This window comes from Oryx dammah, unplaced genomic scaffold (assembly GCF_014754425.2).
Source record: "Oryx dammah isolate SB20612 unplaced genomic scaffold, SCBI_Odam_1.1 HiC_scaffold_23, whole genome shotgun sequence".
Classification (NCBI taxonomy): Eukaryota; Metazoa; Chordata; class Mammalia; order Artiodactyla; family Bovidae; genus Oryx; species Oryx dammah.
Window position 1 is genome coordinate 102,281,359 of NW_024070207.1, and position 18,032 is coordinate 102,299,390.

At 36.8% G+C, this 18,032-nt stretch overlaps 1 protein-coding gene across 6 annotated transcripts in view; it reads left to right on the forward strand.

Annotated features, from left to right (window-relative positions):
• DMD (dystrophin) overlaps positions 1 to 18,032 on the forward strand; it is a 2,254,125-nt gene that overhangs the window by 1,107,664 nt on the left and 1,128,429 nt on the right. The gene's annotated exons all lie outside the window — the stretch shown is intronic.

Below are 18,032 nucleotides of genomic sequence, written 5' to 3' on the forward strand. Positions count from 1 at the left end.
CTATCCTTCACCGCCCGCCCCACCACCACCACCTCCACGCCCCCCCCATGCCCCCCACAGATTAAGCTATCAGGGAAGCCCAACCATTCAGGTATGGCCTAAATCAAATCTCTTACATTTACACAGTGAAAGTGAGAAACAGATTCAAGGGATTAGATCTGATAGAGTGCCTGAAGAACTATGGACAGAGGTTCGTGACATTGTGCAGGAGGCAGTAATCAAGACCATCACCAAGAAATGCAAAAAGGCAAAATAGTTGTCTGACGAGGCCTTACAAATAGCTGAGAAAAAAGAGAAGCAAAAGGCTAAGGAGAAAAGGAAAGATATACCCATCTGAATGCAAGAGTTCCTAAGAATAGCACGGAGAGATAAGAAAACCTTCCTCAGTGATCAGTGCAAAGAAATAGAGGAAAACAATAGAATGGGAAAGACTAGAGATCTCTTCAAGAAAATTAGAAATACCAAGGGAACATTACATGCAAAGATGGGCAAAATAAAGGACAGAAATTGTATGGACCTAATAGAAACAAAAGATATTAAGAAAATGTGGCAAGAATACACAGATGAACCATACAAAAAAGATCTTCATGAACCAGATGACCAGGATCAAGTGGGCCTTAGGAAGCATCACTATGAACAAAGCTAGTGGAGGTGATGGAATTCCAGTTGAGCTATTTCAAATCCTAAAAGATGATGCTGTGAAAGTGCTGCACTCAATATGCCAGCAAATCTGGAAAACGCGCCAGTGGCCACAGGAGTAGAAAAAATAATTTTTCTTTCCAATCCCAAAGAAAGGCAATGCCAAAGAATGTTCAAACTACCACACAATTGTACTCATCTCACACATTAGCAAAGTAATGCTCAAAATTCTCCTAGCCATGCTTCAATAGTACCTGAACTGAGACCTTTCAGGTGTTCAAGCTGGAATTAGAAAAGACAGAGGAACCAGAGATCAAATTGCCAACATTTGTTGGATCATCAAAAAAGCAAGACAGTTCCAGAAAAACATCTACTTCTGCGTCATTGACTACACTAAAGCCTTTGACTATGTAGATCACAATAAACTGGAAAATTCCTCAAGAGATGGGTAGACCACCTGACCTGCCTCCTGAGAAATCTGCATGCAGGTCAAGAAACAACAGAATCAGACATGAAACAATTGACTGGTTCAAAATTGGGGAAGGAGTACGTCAAGGCTGTGTGTTGTCACCCTGTTTATTTAACTTCTATGCAGAGTACATCATGTGAAATTGTGGACTGGATGAAGCATAAGCTGGAATCAAGATTTCTGAGAGAAATATCAATAACCTCAGGTATGCAGATAACACCACACTTAAGGCAGAAATAGAATAACTGAAGAGCCTGTTGTTGAAATTGCAAGAGGAGAATGAAAAAGCTGGCTCAAAACTCAGCATTAAAAAAAGATAATGGCATCTGGTCCCATCACTTCATGGCAAATAGATGGAGAAACAATGGAAACATTGAGAGACTTTATTTTCTTTGGCTCCAAAATCACTGCAGATGTTGACTGCAGCCATGAAATTAAAAGATGCTTGCTCCTTGGAAGAAAATCTATGACCAAACTAGACACCATATTCAAAAGCAGAGACATTACTTTGCTGACAAAGGTCCATTTAGTCAAAGCTATCATTTTTCCAGTAGTCATGTATGGATGTGAGAGTGGGACCATAAAGAAAGCCGAGCACCAAAGAATTGATGCTTTTGAACTGTGGTGTTGGTGAAGACTCTTGAGAGTCCCATGGACTGCAAAGAGACCAAACCAATCATTTCTGAAGGAAATCAGTCCTAAATATTCATTGGAAAGACTGATGCTGAAGCTGAAGCTGAAATTCTTTGGCCACCTGATGCGAAGAACTGACTCATTGGAAAAGACCCTGGTGCTGGGATATATTGAAGGTGGGAGGAGAAGGGAACTACAGGGGATGAGATGGTTGGATGGCATCACTGACTTGATGGACATGAATGTGAGCAAGCTCAGGGTGTTGGTGATGGACATGGAAGCTTGGCGTGCTATAGTCCATGGGGTCACGAAGAGTTGGAGACAACTGAGTGACTGAACTGAACTGGAGTTTAGCAATCTTAATTTGCATGCTAGATGTGTATTTGTGTGTGTGTGTGTGTGTGTGTGTGTGTGTGTGCATGCCAAAGCCTTTGACTGTGTGGATCACAATAAACTGTGGAAAATTCTGAAAGAAATGGGAATACCAGACCACCTGACCTGCTTCTTGAGAAACCTATATGCAGGTCAGGAAGCAACAGTTAAAACTGGACATGAAACAACAGACTGGGTCCAAATAGGAAAAGGAGTATGTCAAGGCTGTATATTGTCACCCTGCTTATTTAACTTATATGCAGTGTACATCATGAGAAACACTGGGCTAGAAGAAGCACAAGCTGGAATCAAGATTGCCGGGAGAAATATCAATAACCACAGATATGCAGATGACACCACCCTTATAGCAGAAAGTGAAGAGGAACTAAAAAGCCTCTTGATGAAAGTGAAAGAGGAGAGTGAAAAAGTTGGCTTAAAGCTCAACATTCAGAAAACGAAGATCATGGCATCTGGTCCCATCACTTCATGGGAAATAGATGGGGAAACAGTGTCAAACTTAATTTTTTAAGCTCCAAAATCACTGCAGATGGTGATTGCAGCCCTGAAATTAAAAGACGCTTACTCCTTGGAAGGAAAGTTATGGCCAACCTAGAGAGCATATTCAAAAGCAGAGACATTACTTTGCCAACAAAGGTCTGTCTAGTCAAGGCTATGGTTTTCCCAGTGGTCATGTATGGATGTGAGAGTTGGACTGTGAAGAAAGCTGAGCACCAAAGAATTGATGCTTTTGAAGTGTGGTGTTGGAGAAGACTCTTGAGAGTCCCTTGGGCTGCAAGGAGATCCAACCAGTCCATCCTAAAGGAGATCAGCCCTGGGTGTTCATTAGAAGGACTGATGCAGAAGCTGAAACTCCAATAATTTGGCCACCTTATGTGAAGAGTTGACTCATTGGAAAAGACTCTGATGCTGGGAGGGATTGGGGGCAGGAGGAGAAGGGGACAACAGAGGATGAGATGGCTGGATGGCCTCACCGACTCGATGGACATGAGTTTGAATGAATTCCGGGAGCTGGTGATGGACAGGGAGGCCTGGTGTGCTGCAATTCATGGGGTCGCAAAGAGTTGGACACAACTGAGTGACTGAACTAAAACTGAACTGAACTGAACTGAAGATTCATTCTATAGCTATCATCACGGTGTGATAATGTTGCATGTTGTTGAGTCCATTTTAGATCACTGAACATTTTACTCACAATAAAAATTTAGTTCCCGATGATGGCTGCATAGTATAAAGTCTATTTCCATTGCTCTTTAATAGCTTTTGAGGTTTTGACTTCTTAGAAGCTTTGGGAGGAAGTGATATGACATGGTAGAGCAAGCATAGGTTTTAGAGTAAGATTGGCCTCATATACAATCTTATGTGTGCCAATTATCTATGAGGTGGGCACATTACTGAGTCTCAAAATCTCTGAATGTGAAATGAGAGTAAAGTCTGGCTTACAGGACAAAGATTCTTAAGTTATATTCTTCTTATTCCAAAGATCCATTGACCTTCCTAAGTCCTATTCATTGATGCCAGGTTAAAGACCCTTACCACAGACTAGAATCAGTTAAGATGTCAAAATGAAAGTGTATTTGTCAGAAGTCCCATGATGTTTGACCGCCACACATGATGTTTGACCGCCACATGTTACACACTCTTTCAAACCTACTTTTGGCCTTCCTTATTTTCCATAGGATGCATTCTGTTTTTGAAAAAGAAAAAAAAATGTTTGTTTGCTTTCTGACAGTTGAGATTGATTTATTTGGGGCATGTTATCAGAAGAATAACAAAGGTGAACCACTAAAAGTGCTGTCAGTACACATGCAGAGGTTGATCGGCAAACCTTTTATTTTAAAATGAATGCAGAAAATATAAGGGATGTGTTAGAACTTAGATCTATGAAAGGATATACAAAAGACATAAAACTATATTGACAGACTTGGGGAATGTTCCAAAGTATTATTTTTATTTTAGTATATTTGTTGCTCATCATTTGAGTGTGTCTTTGGGAATGTGTGTATTTAATCAGGAGAAAAACTAAAAATTAACAGTGTTTTTAGTTTGTTATCTTATACTAATAGCTCAAATATAGCTCCATTAAGAATGTTGATTGATAGGAATGGGAGACGATTCATCTGTAACCTTTTAGTCATTATGGTCCATATATACTAGTAAAACTTTCCAAAGTAGCCATGCTAGTTAACACATATTCAGAGTCTAAAGGCCACTAGCCATAAAACTAAGAGAAATATAGCAGTTTTTGCTTTATATCACTGTAATCCATAAGTACGTTTAAGGTTCACATGTGAGAATATGTCATGTGTTGGAAGGTAAGTAAAATTAACCTTTCAACAACACAAGTTTTAGTGACATAGGTCCACTTATATGCTATTTTTTAAAGCAGTAAATACTATAGTACTACACCATCTATGGTTGCTTGAATCCATGTATGCAGGACCACAGATAAGAAGGCCAGCTGTAAGTAATACACAGATCTTTGTCTGCACCCCTAACTTCCTTCTTGTTTAAGGGTCAATTATAATGGCTCAAAAATTTAAAATTTACTCAGTTTGCTGAATGTTGCTATTACACATGGATATGAATGCAGTCTGTGTTGGGTTGGGGGTGTCTGTACTAACAGACAGCTCAGTGGCCTTTGGCTGTTTTGACAATCCTGAAAGTTGTGTTTATTCTTGCTTTTTCCTTTTATCATGGTGATCGTAAGCCTTTTACCCTGTTCAATGTATATTTCATTCATCTGGATTTGCTGGTTGACTCTCCTGCCTGGCCTATAGTAAGAAGCAGGGTGTCCGAGAATCCAAGAGACAGGACCATGAAGAGCTTGGTTTGAATCTTGCGGACAATATCTACCTGATGTGATGAGGGATCCAGGAACTCTCCTTGAAGTGTCCGTGTTAAGAACACCTCTGTGATTTTGTTTATTGATCTATACAGTGAAAATAATTATTGAGTCATGGTAATATGGAGAAGGAAATGGCAACCCACTCCAGTATTCTTGCATGGAGAATCCTGTGGATAGAGGAGCCTGGTGGGCTGCTGTCCATGGGGTCACACAGATTCGGACATGACTGAAGTGACTTAGCAAGCGTGCATGCATTGGAGAAGTAAATGGCAACCCACTCCACTATTCTTGCCTGGAGAATCCCAGGGACAGAGGAGCCTGGTGGGCTGCTGTCTATGGGGTCGCACAGAGTTGGACACGACTGAAGTGACTTAGCAGCAGCAGCAGCAATATGGTGACAGTTATATGAGATGATATTTTGAAATCAGGCCCCCTTATTATATGCTCTTAGAGTTTTTGGTAACACTTGTCACATTTATAATGTCATTTTTATTTTTAAAAATTGTGTTTATTTATTTTTGGCTATACTGGGTCTTTGTTTCTGCATGGGTTTTTCTCTAGTTGTAGCAGGCAGGGGCTATTTTCATTGTGGTGTGCAGGCTTCTCATTGATATGGCTTTTCTTGCTACAGAGTGCAGACTCTGGGGCACACCGGCTTCAGTATTTGCAGCATGTGTGCGCAGTAGTTGCAGCTCCCAGACTCTAGAGCACAGGCTCAGTAGTTGTGGCACACGGGCTTAGTTGTTCCACTGCATGTGGAATCTTCCCAAATCTGGGATGGTATTCATGACTCCTTCATTGGCTGGCAGATTCTTTACCACTGAGCCACCAGGAAAACCCCTATAATGTCATTTTAACTACCCGTGTTTTGATCTGCGCCCTTCTTTCCTAGTATAATTGTAAACTCTGAGAGAGAAAATCATCTATTTTGCCCACAGTTGTGTTCCCTGGGACTAGCATGGTATCTCGTAAAGAAAAATTGTTCGCTAAAAACTTGTAGGAAAAAATGGAGGGAAACGTATTCACTTATTCTCACTCAGATTTTCCCTGTTCCTTCACCAGAATAGATTAATAGAATGAAAGAATGGTCAAATTGATATGATAAATTTTTAAAACCACTCAGAGAAGGATGGAAGCTGTTCAGAGATGGAGAGGCCTTGAAGTTGTGTCAGCAGATGAAGGATCAGGGAAGTTTAACCTGAAGGAGAGGAGTTGTGATAGCCGTTTTCAAACATTGGAAGGATTATTACATAGGTAAGAATTTAATCTTGTTCTGAATAGCCCCAAGACATTCACAGAGCCAAAACTACTGGGTTTAAGCTATGGGGAGGCAGGCTTTTGACTGAAAAAAGAACCCTCTCCAAAAGAAGAAATTGGGTGCCTCAAGAAATAGTGTATTTTCTAGCACTAAAGATGTTTGAACATAGGCAAGATGAGGGGACGTTGGAACTTGGGAGTGTTTTGTTCTATTTTGTTTTTTAAGGATTTATAAATCAATTAGGTGGTTAGGAGATGTGACCTTAAAAATCTGTGGAGTTTGTGATTCTTTGAGTCTTTTTCTCCCAACAAAAGAAAGGCAGGGGAGAAGGTGGGACTGAGAGAAACTAGATGAAGATATCAGGAACTCATAAATGGTGAGAGAAGGAAGTCAGGCAGATCAGAGGATAACTTTGTTTCAAGCAGTTGCTTGGCCCTATACAGAGCCTTGTGTTAGTTGCTCAGTCGTGTCTGACGTCGTGTCTGACTCTTTGCAACCCCATGGACTATAGCCCACCAGATGCCTCTGTCCCTGGAATTTCCCCAAGCAAGAATACTGGAATGGGTTGACATTTCCTTCCCCAGGGGATCTTCCTGACCCAAGGATTGAACCCAGTTCTCCTGCCTGGCAAGCTGATTCCTTACCATCTGAGCCACCAGGGAAGCGCATAGAGAGCCTTAGAAAGCTAGTTACAATGTTCTTAACAATATTAGCGTAGGAAAGAACTAACAAAACTCAAGGTTTCACAGTATTCTAACCTATGTCTCACTTGATAAATTTGCCACATATATCTTAGGGCATACCTATATGAAAGGCATAAATTTATTTTTTTTCAATGGTAGATGATACCTCTTAAGCAGTTTGTAACTCTGTAAATCACAGCATGATAATGAAAACCCTGAGGTGAAGTACATATAAAATATTTTAAATATGTCTAGCTAGAGGACAACAATAATCTTAACTAAATGCTTAGAGAGGCCTGACAATACCATGTATTCACTGTGAAACCTAAAACAAGTTATCCACTATTCATTCATTCATCTCAGTTAGTGAGTAACTTGTGTAAGTTACAGGGGATATTACATTGAACAAAACAAATAGATGTGTTCCCTGATGGAGTTTTTAGTCTATGGATGGGATTAAGAATGCAGTGAGTGAGAAGTACAAACATTGGATAACTGCACAGTTAGGCACAAAAGTGGTTCTGAAATTTGTCTAGGACAACGTTTCTCAACCTCTGTACTTTTGACACTTTGAGCAACATGATTCTTTCCTAAGGTGTGCCTGTTCATCGTAGGATATTTAGCAATATAGATGAGATAGTTGGATGGCATCATCAACTCAATGGACATGAATTTGAGCAAACTCCAGGAGATAGTGAAGGACAGGCAAGCCTGGCGTGCTGCAGTCCGTAGGGTCACAGAGTCGGAAAGGACTTAGCAACTGAACAACAGCAACAACTCATCAGGGCTTCCCTGGTTGCTCAGATAGTAAAGAATCTGCCTGCAATGCAGGACACATGGGTTTAATCCCTGGGTCAGGAGGATCCCCTGGAGAAGGGAATGGCAACCCACTCCAGTATTCCTGCCTGAAGAATCCCATGGACAGAGGAGCCTGGTGTGCTACAGTCCATGGAGTCACAAAGAGTTGAACATGACCAAGTGACTAACATACTTTTTTCACTGACCTCTCCACACTGGAAGGCAAATAGCCCCCTTCTTATTGTGACAGGAATGTCCCAGACATTGCCTAATGTCCCTGAGAAAGCAAAAACATCTCTGATTGAGAATTGGTGGTCCTAGGGAAGCTCTTTTCTGAGGAGGTGACTTCTAACAAAGCTGGTGTTGGTCTTGGTGAAACCATGGAACATGTCCCTTGCTCTCCAATGGCTATAGTCTAATTTTAAAAAATTAACCAAGAATCAGTATAGTGTTATCAGTGCTATAGGAATATTGATGAAAGGCTCCTAACCCACAAGTGTGAGCTCAGATTTAGGCTTTTGGGAGTTGAAATCTTGGTCAACTACTTAACAACCAACTTAGTGTCTTCAGGCCCAGTTTTATCATGTATGAAAGAGAGTTAAGAAGGCGGCCCATTTCCTAATCTCTTTCGAGGACATAAGAATTCAAGTAGGAAAAAGCATTTATGTTTTTTAAAAGACGCTTACTCCATAGTGGCTGTACTAGTTTGCATTCCCACCAACAGTGTAAGAGGGGTTCCCTTTTCTTCACATCCTCTCCAGCATTTATTGCTTGTAGGAAAAAAAAAAAAAGACACTTACTCCTTGGAAGAAAAGTTATGACCAACCTAGATAGCATATTGAAAAGCAGAGACATTACTTTGCCAACAAAGGTCAGTCTAGTCAAGGCTATGGTTTTTCCAGTGGTCATGTATGGATGTGAGAGTTGGACTGTGAAGAAAGCTGAGCGCCGAAGAATTGATGCTTTTGAACTGTGGTGTTGGAGAAGACTCTTGAGAGTCCCTTGGACTGCAAGGAGATCCAACCAGTCCATTCTAGAGGAGATCAGCCCTGGGTGTTCTTTGGAAAGAATGATGCTAAAGCTGAAACTCCAGTACTTTGGCCACCTCATGCGAAGAGTTGACTCATTGGAAAAGACTCTGATGCTGGGAGGGATTGGGGGCAGGAGGAGAAGGGGACGACCGAGGATGAGATGGCTGGATGGCCTCACCGACTCTATGGACATGAGTTTGAGTGAACTCTGGGAGATGGTCATGGACAGGGAGGCCTGGCGTGCTGCGATTCATGGGGTTGCAAAGAGTTGGACACAACTGAATGACTGAAATGAACTGAACTGAACTGATAGTTGATTTTAAATGTTCTGTTAGTTTCTGGTATACTTCAAAATGATTCAGACTATCTATCTACGTACCTATCTATAGAGAGAGAAGGAGAGAGAGGAAGAATGTGTGTGTGTGTGTATTCTTTCTCATATTTTTTCCCATTGTGGTTTATTACAGGATATTGAATATATATTTACCTGTGCTATACAGGAGGGCCTTGTTTATCTATTTTATATATAGGAATTAATAGCTGCTAATCCCAAACTCTTTAATTTATTCCTCCCTCCCCCGCCCCTGGAAAAAGCCTTTAAAACTAAGCCTGGTGCACAGTAAAAGGAACAACAAAGAGAAAGAAGAAAACATGTGATTTCTTTTTTCGGTGATGGTCCACATAGCATATACTTTAAGTTTGTATCAAAGAACATTGTTTGTGTGTGTGTGTGTAAACCACTAAGAACTTTATGAATAAGAAGTATATTATGGAATTAATTGCCCTTCCAGATCTTGACTATACTTTGAATGCAGGTGATTGTAGAGACAACCATAACTTCCTGGCACAGGACTTGACAGATATATCAGTGAATTAAAACTGCAAGTTAAAAAAATATCCACATAAGATAGAGAGGCAATTTCAGTTCTGTGTGAATAGCATATACTATTTTATGAATGCCATTGTGTAACTGATTATTCATATGGTGGAAACAATGGTATACTCTTAATGGTTGGTAAACAAAAATAAATTCCATGTAGTAAAAATAACTTACTAGAAGCATAAACTCATAAAAATGATAAAAGGAGATATAGGACATTAAAAACATGTGATGAGAGAGAGTTTTAGCAAGGCCAAAAACCCTGAAAACATAAAATTGGCACACTGATTTCACTGAAAGTTTAGAGCTTCCATATAGCAAAGGGAACAATAAGCAAAGTAAAAAAAAAAAATGGATTAATGGTATTCTTAGAAAAAGTATTTACAAAATCTGACCAATGGGGGTTTACATTACTAATATGCTAAAAGGATACTATAAAAGTCAAGCAAATAGCCTATAAGTGTATGAAATAATGTTAATTACCCCTAGTAATAATTATATACAAGATTTACAGAAATGTTATGCCTCCGTTTGGTTTACTGTTTCTTTCTTCTTGATGGAATCATTTAGCACTAAGTAACAGATTTTAATTTAACACTACCAGAAATGCAGGTGACCCAATCAGTGCCCTTGATTATATTGCAGTGTTCAAATAAATAACATTTATTTCAGTTTTTACAATTCCTATAGAATATTACTGAAATATTTATATTTGGTGGAAATTTTGTTTAAGTTTAAATAGTATATTTGTATATCCAGTTTATGCCATTTACCTCATTTATCCCAATCCCAGGAACTGATTGTGCTTAATTGCAATTCAAAAGAAAAAGATTATTTGATTCTGAAATTTTTATACTTTTATTTTTAAGGGTAAAACAATTTTAAATTGTCTGATATAAACAAAGCAAGTTCCCTTTGTTCCTCAGAGGCTTTATATTAAATGGATTTTTAACTCATTGATAGCATATTGTGGTTATATTTCCCCATGATCTTTGTGTTTCTGTTTTCACAGCAGAAACTCGGTCCATTTACTGTCCTTCATAGAACTGTGCTCTGCAATATATTTTTTCATACAAATAGATACCTCTTTTTAAAACTGTGTAAATCCTTGCACAGAGTTTTCCCAGTTGGATCACTTCTGATTCACATTTCCTGAGGAGGTGTGAGGGCGGAGGGGAATGGCTTTAAGAAATGAAGTGCAATAAGTTTAATGCTTTCCAGTGATACAAATATATGAAATGACCCTGAATGAAATCTTTACTCTTGTCTGCTCATTTCTCCCACAGGTATGGTTCTGGTCAGTTATAGAAAAAATTGACATTTGCAGTGGGCCCTTTTATAAAAGAAGTGCCAACTTGGAAATGATTTATTTTAGAAACAGAGAGGATATAAACATATATATCCCCTGTCTCTGAAGTGTGAAGGTTGAAAAGCAAAGGGATGATCTTTAAAGTGTCTAAAATATTGATTTGTGGCATAGTTTTACAAAATGCTTCAGATTAGTTTTTTTTTTTTTTGATGGTCCCTCATGCTTTGCATCAGTTGGTGCTACAACTTGAATCTCTATTTTTGAATTTACTTTTAAAAAAAGATATTTCATAGTGGTATGTATCTATCTCCCTTTAGATAATCAATGCTGAAAAAGCCAGAGTCATTCTAAGAAATCAAATCTGATATTTTCCCTAACATCACAAGTTTTGCTTTGATTTCCTTTGTTTTTATACAACAAATATTCTCTACCTCCCTCTCCCTAAGAAGATGCACCAACTCAACATTGATAAAATTCCATTTTTAATCTCTATTTAAGGAGCAAAGATATTGAATGTTCAAATTAGAGCTACTTTTTAATATCAGAGTAATCACTTGCATAAATAAATCAAGCTTTAGAAAAACAGGAAACCAACATTTAACACAATTTCCCAAATATATACATCTCACATTATAGATATATCTACTTATCCCCCATCATTCCTAAGGAATTCACAACAAAATGATCAAATGAACAAAATGATCAAATCAAGTGGAAAACTACAATAGAAATTGTTGATTATTTGTGATTAGAGTATTTTTATCATGTTTAAGAAAAATTGTTTTTTAAATTAACACAAAGGAACCCTTAGCCCTATGATATTTTTAGCTCAATGTTTAAATTATCAAACTTTACTTATAGATTAAAAGATGAACTAAAAATGCAGAATCTATCAAGTAGTCCACATTGCATTAGCTGAAACATATAAAGTATAACAGTGAGTTAAATTTCCTGAGAAATTTGAGTTATTTAAAGTAGCAGGACAAACACTTTAAGGAAAGATGAATTGAAAAAAAAATAGAATATATATGTCTATAAAATAGTCATATAAAGTACATTCATATTTCTTCCCTCTGAGCATCAGGGTAATGCAAAAAATAACAACAACAACAAAAGCAGTGTGGTATGTCAGATTTCACCTTTTAATTTAAAAGAAAATGTTCATGCATCAAACATAGACTGGCGATTCGTTTCTCACATGATAGTATACATGTTTCAATGCCATTCTCCCAAATCATCCTACCCTCTTCCTCTCCCTCAGAGTCCAAAAGTCCACTCTACACATCTGTGTCTCTTTTGCTGTCTTGCATACAGGGTCATCATTACCATATTTCTAAATTCCATATATATGTGTTAGTATACTGTATTGGTGTTTTTCTTTCTGGCTTACTTCACTCTTTATGGCAAAACCAATACAGTATTGTAAAGTAAAATAAAGTAAAAAAAAAAAAGGTAAAAAATAAAAATAAAAAAAATAAAAATCATGCTGAAATGAAAAAAAAATCAGATTTTATATATCTCTTCTCTTTCTTTTTTATTGTATATTTAAACTCATTCATTAATTTGCCTTTTCCTGTTATTTTCAAATCTCTTTTCAAAGAAAAGGATCTCCTTTTTTAAAAAAAAAAAGGAAAATGTTCACCTCCAGAGGGATTTTCTTTTTTGGGTTAGCTCAGTTATTTCAGATCTTGTTCATTTAAATGGCTGATTTACTTTCCTTCTGAGATTTTTCTTCAGTAAGAAGAAAGAAATAGATTTTTGATGTGTATCCTGAGTAGAACTAATTGTTTATTACTAACTTTTAGGATCTCTAAGAGGCAGAAAAAGTGGAAGTGGGAAAACCTATGGCACTTATAAATCTCCAAATGAAGGGATACATGGCGCTGTGTGAAATGTTAAAAGCATGATGCAACTTTACTAACAACAAAATTTATGGATGTCTCTGTACTGTATGTTTATTCTATTTTTAAAAAGTTCATTGTAGACTAAATAGCTTTCTCTACTGTGCATCATTTTTATATAATTTTTTTAAGATTGATAAGCCCAAATATAACATTTATTTCCTTCAAGTAGCTTCCAACTTTTCCCCAGTAAAAAATATAGATACCTCTACAGAAAACTTGAAACCTTGCTTAGGCACATATTACATTTTTATGAAAAGACTGTGTGAGTGGTGAGTCCAACCTTGACTTTTACATCTTTTCTTCACATTAGAATTAACCAGAGAGTGCTAAAGAAACATATATCCAGGTCCCAGCCCAGATTTATCAAATCTAAATTCCCGGGGGTGAGGCTTGGGCATCATTGTGTCTTTTTTTTAAATTAATTTTTATTGGTGTAGAGTTGATTTACAATGTGTTAGTTTCAGGTACAGCAAAGTGAATCAGTTATACATATATCCACTCTTTTTTAGATTCTTTTTCCATGTAGTTCATTACAGAATACTGAGTAGAGCTCCCTGTGCTCTAGAGTAGGTCCTTATTAGTTATCTCTTTTATATATAGTAGTATGTATATGTCAATCCCTCTAACCCCCTGGAAACCATAAGTTTGTTTTCTACATCTGTTACTCTGTTTCTATTTTGTAAGTAAGTTCATGTGTGCCATTTTTTAAGGTTCCACATATCAGTGATATCATACGATATTTGTCTTTCTCTGTCTAACTTACTTCACTCAGTATGACAATCTCTAGGGCCACCCATGTTGCTGCAGATAGCATTATTTCTGGGATTTTTATGGCTGAATAATATTCCATTGTATAAATGTGCCACATCTTCTTTATTTCTCTGTTGATGGACACTTAAATTGCTCTTCTTAGGGTAACTTATTGTTACCAAACCCACTTGTCCCTATGAGCACTTCACGCTGCATTGAGTCTAGTATTACCTGCTGATTCCTCTGGGATTTGATGCAATAATAAACTTTTCAAGCACTAGAAAGTCTTGCCAAGAGACATTAAAGAGTTATCTGAATAATTTAAAGAAAAATGCTATGGGGAAATAATGTGAGTTTTGCTCTAGTCAAGTGAATCATCATTTCTTTAAAGCTGAGTCTAAGGGGCAGCCTGACTGAGACCTCTAGAGAAGAGAAATGGTGGCTCAAAAAGGTTGAGAAGCTTACCTAAGGCTACACAGTTACTGCGATGCTGACCCTGCATCAGAGTGTGCTTTCCTGTTCTATGTCCCTCTACTACAAGACTGCCTCTTATTACTATCCTCTTTTCTACTGAAAAACACATTCAAAGAGAGAGAGGATGTTAGAATTTATACTTTAGCACAAATACCAACAAGGCTAGTTTCTCCAGATATGTAACTTTCCTTATGTTAACACATAACCATTTAGCTGGAAGATGCAACTAAAGAAGTGCACGTACAAGTTACCAGGTGATTTGGGTATGCCAGTTCATATTTCTTGTCAAAGTCAATGACTGAATTTCTTAAAATAGTTGTCCTCACAATGGTGTGTGTGTAACCTGGGGATGCATGAAGACCTTCCAAGGAGCAGGCACAGGTAGTTCTAAAAGGACTTTATTCCAAGGTCATCAACTTTCTTTTGTACTCTTCACTGTACCTGAAGGTGTTAGTTGCTCAGTCCTGTCTGATTCTTTGTGACCTCATGGACTGTAGCCCGCCAGGCTCCTTTGTCCATGGGATTCTCCAAGCAAATATAGTAGAGTGGGTAGCCATTTTCTTCTCCAGGGGATCTTCTCAGTCCAGGGACCAAACCCAGGTCTTTCACATTGCAGGCAGATTCTTTATGGTCTGAGCCACTGGGGAAGCCCCTTATATTCTTCTATAGGTTTATAAATTAGTTGTTAAATCCCTATTTTCCTTATCAAGAGAAGCATTTTCAATAAGACCTTATTTTATGTTATTAAGGTTTTCATACATGTATATCCCTTTGATCAAATATATATGCTTTATAATTGTAATGATAACTCACTTCCCTGGTGCCTTAGTGGTAAAGACTCCACCTCCCAGTGCAGGAGACGTGGGTTTGATCCCTGGTTCAGGAAGATCCCCTGGAGAAGGAAATGGCAACCCACTCCAGAATTTTTGCCTGGGAAATCCCATGGACAAAGGAGCCTGGAGGGCTACAATCCATGGGATTGCAAACATGTTGGACACGACTTAGCAACTAAACAACAACAATGATAATTCAGTACAAAGAAAAATGTTTCATGGTAGAGCCTATGAATGACAGGAAAAAAAATTCAATATATATACATTTGTTGTTTGAGAAAATTGTAACAGGTGATCAATAAAATCATTCAAGCGTAAATATATATCTTTTATTTATCTATATTTATAATGTGACTCAAATAATGTCCTTTACAATCATTTAAACTAAGAATGAGAAATTCCAGATGCAGATTTAAAAATCCACAAGTGGTAGCAACTTTTTCCAAGTTCTTCTTTAGTAGTTACAAAATCAGTTTAGAGACCCCTGACCAGTATCTCTAAGAGTAGGTATTTGTTGGTAACTCCTGGAAAATTCCAATAGTTCATCCTGCTATGATGATAGTAACTATTTTTAAGAAAGCTTCTGATAAAAATCATTCATACACACTAATTTTAAAAAGATATTTAAACATTCATAATTTAGGAATCTAACATCATTTATAGATATAAATGAAGCTCTTAGTTTGCAAATATCAGAGGTAAGCTAGTAAAATGCAGAAATGTAAACTGCACTGATGTGTGCATAAATTAATGTCACCTACATATTGCCAGTAACAGTATTTTTTAGTCTCTCACTCTCTAATAACCAGACTAATAATTAATTAAAGAAAATATAAATATTTTTAGAATTAGCTATATGATGATTATTTTTAGAATTAGCTATGTGATAATTGCTTGACTTCAACGGATAGATCAAAAGAATAAACTTTTGCTTGTTCAAACAGGATTTATCTTTTATCCAAACATTTACCCAGCTGATTGAATTTCACTAGTTTATTTTCTTCAAAGCATCTAATCCAGGTAGGTACTAAGTAAAGTAAAAAATCTCCCCATAGCACTTTGATGCCACCAATAGTTCTAAATGCTTCACTTGTTCACAGTTGGCATTTTGTGAAGGTCCAGGTTACTGAGAACATCTTGGATACTTTGGCAGGGCCCATGAAAAATAAGAAAATGCTGTTCTTGGAGATGGTGTAGTTTGAGGTAAGATCTATGTTTTGAAATTGATTTGTATTCAAGCTACCTTTTGGGAAAGTTGTTCAGAGAATCTACCCTGAAGATTCCTATAAAGGAATCTTCTTTTCCAGGATCCTTGTGAATATTCAAAGCTATATCAATGTTTAGCACTAGTAAGTGTTAATTTCATTCTTTCCCCAGTTAGACTTGTCAAATGGAAAGAAAGCTATACAAAAGAATGAACTAGTTATTACAGATGACAGACAATAGCAAAAGATCTTTTACAGGATAAAACTACCTATTAAATGATTTTAAAGTATTAGAAATGATTAACTTTTGTCAGATTCTATACCACTATACCGAATACCACTCTAATTAAAATAAATGAAAGACTTGTTTCTTTCCTATGTACTTACTCATTTTTTCTTTGCCTCATTCATTCTTGGCATAATATTAAGGGCATATAATGTGCCAGACCCTATGTTAGACGTTGAATATATTGAAAATCTTCTAAGTACAATTATATATATGTATACAGAAAAAAAACCATCAACCTTGTGTTATCACAATAGATGCCAAATGTATATGGTATTTATGCAACATTCATAGGACCTCATATGGAATGCAGAGTCTTACCAGAACAGAGGAATCAGATCACATTTACCTCTCCTTTTCATGTTCATTAATGGTACATCATCCAAATAACACTACAAAATAGAATTTGTCTTGAGAATATATTAGACTATCTTACACACATTGAGGATGTAAAGAATTGAATATATCTAGGGTAATTTTCTATACATATTGCATTATATACACATAATATAGTATGAATATAAAATTACATATCAAATAAATTTTTATGTTAAATAACAGGTAGCATCTATGATAATATATAGTCTTAGATTTTTTCTTTTGATTTTATAAAAATGATGTGAAGTGTATTTCATAACGTAGCATTATTAGCACTTTCGAAAATTACAGAGGCAAAATCTAGAGGAAAAGAAGAACAAGAGTATAATGGACAGTACTTTACTGGAAGCCAGAGCACCAGTTTATATTTCAAAGATGACAGGTTTCCCCTCTCTTAGTTTAATGTTTTCAGATGTACCTTGCCGATGGCTTGGTTAATTTCAAAGATGAAAATGCTAAACTGGAAATTAAATGCAACTTAATTTCCAATTTAAATTACCTTCATTTTTGAAGAAGAAGAGATTAATTCTGTAATTGTAATTCTGGAAAATTCTTCGTGGAAGAAGTAATTCTGGGAGAGGTGAAATATGTAAGTGGGGGGGGGGAGTTATCTTATTGAAGGAGAGAAGAATCTAAGTTATCATTATTTTGAAATGGGTGTTGAAATCTATTTTCACCTAGAAATATACTATGTTTTAGTAACTTCCTTGTCATTTTGCTCTTTTTCCATTATAAAATCCTCATTCCATTTAAGATCTGCTTTCTGTTGTATTAGCTCTTCCAAAGTTATCAAGAAATAATAGGCTACATATCATTCTGCAGATCTCAAAGCAATTATTTTTACATTTAAATATTAAAATATTGACCTTTTAGTGTCAATAATATTCTAGTTTTTTGAAAAAGAAAGCTGTATTTAAGTAATAATAAATCTGTCTACTTAAGCAAACTCAAGAAACACATTTAAAATCTGCTTTTTAAGATGCCAACTCCCAGCAATAGGAGTTTATCTTAGGCTGAGCAGAAGACAAGGCTGCATCCAATCAAAATGTCCATGGAAGTTTTGCTCTAGTGTTCTCATGTCCTCATTGGGTAACTCTTAATGCCTACTAGGATGATGATCTAGAGGTAGATATAGAGCTTACATGAGATGGTAATATGGGTCAGGGGCAATTTCCAGCATACTGCTCACTCTCATAAAAACATAATGCAAATGACAACTATATCATTCTTTGAATCTGTTCACATTTATACAAGATGAGTCCAT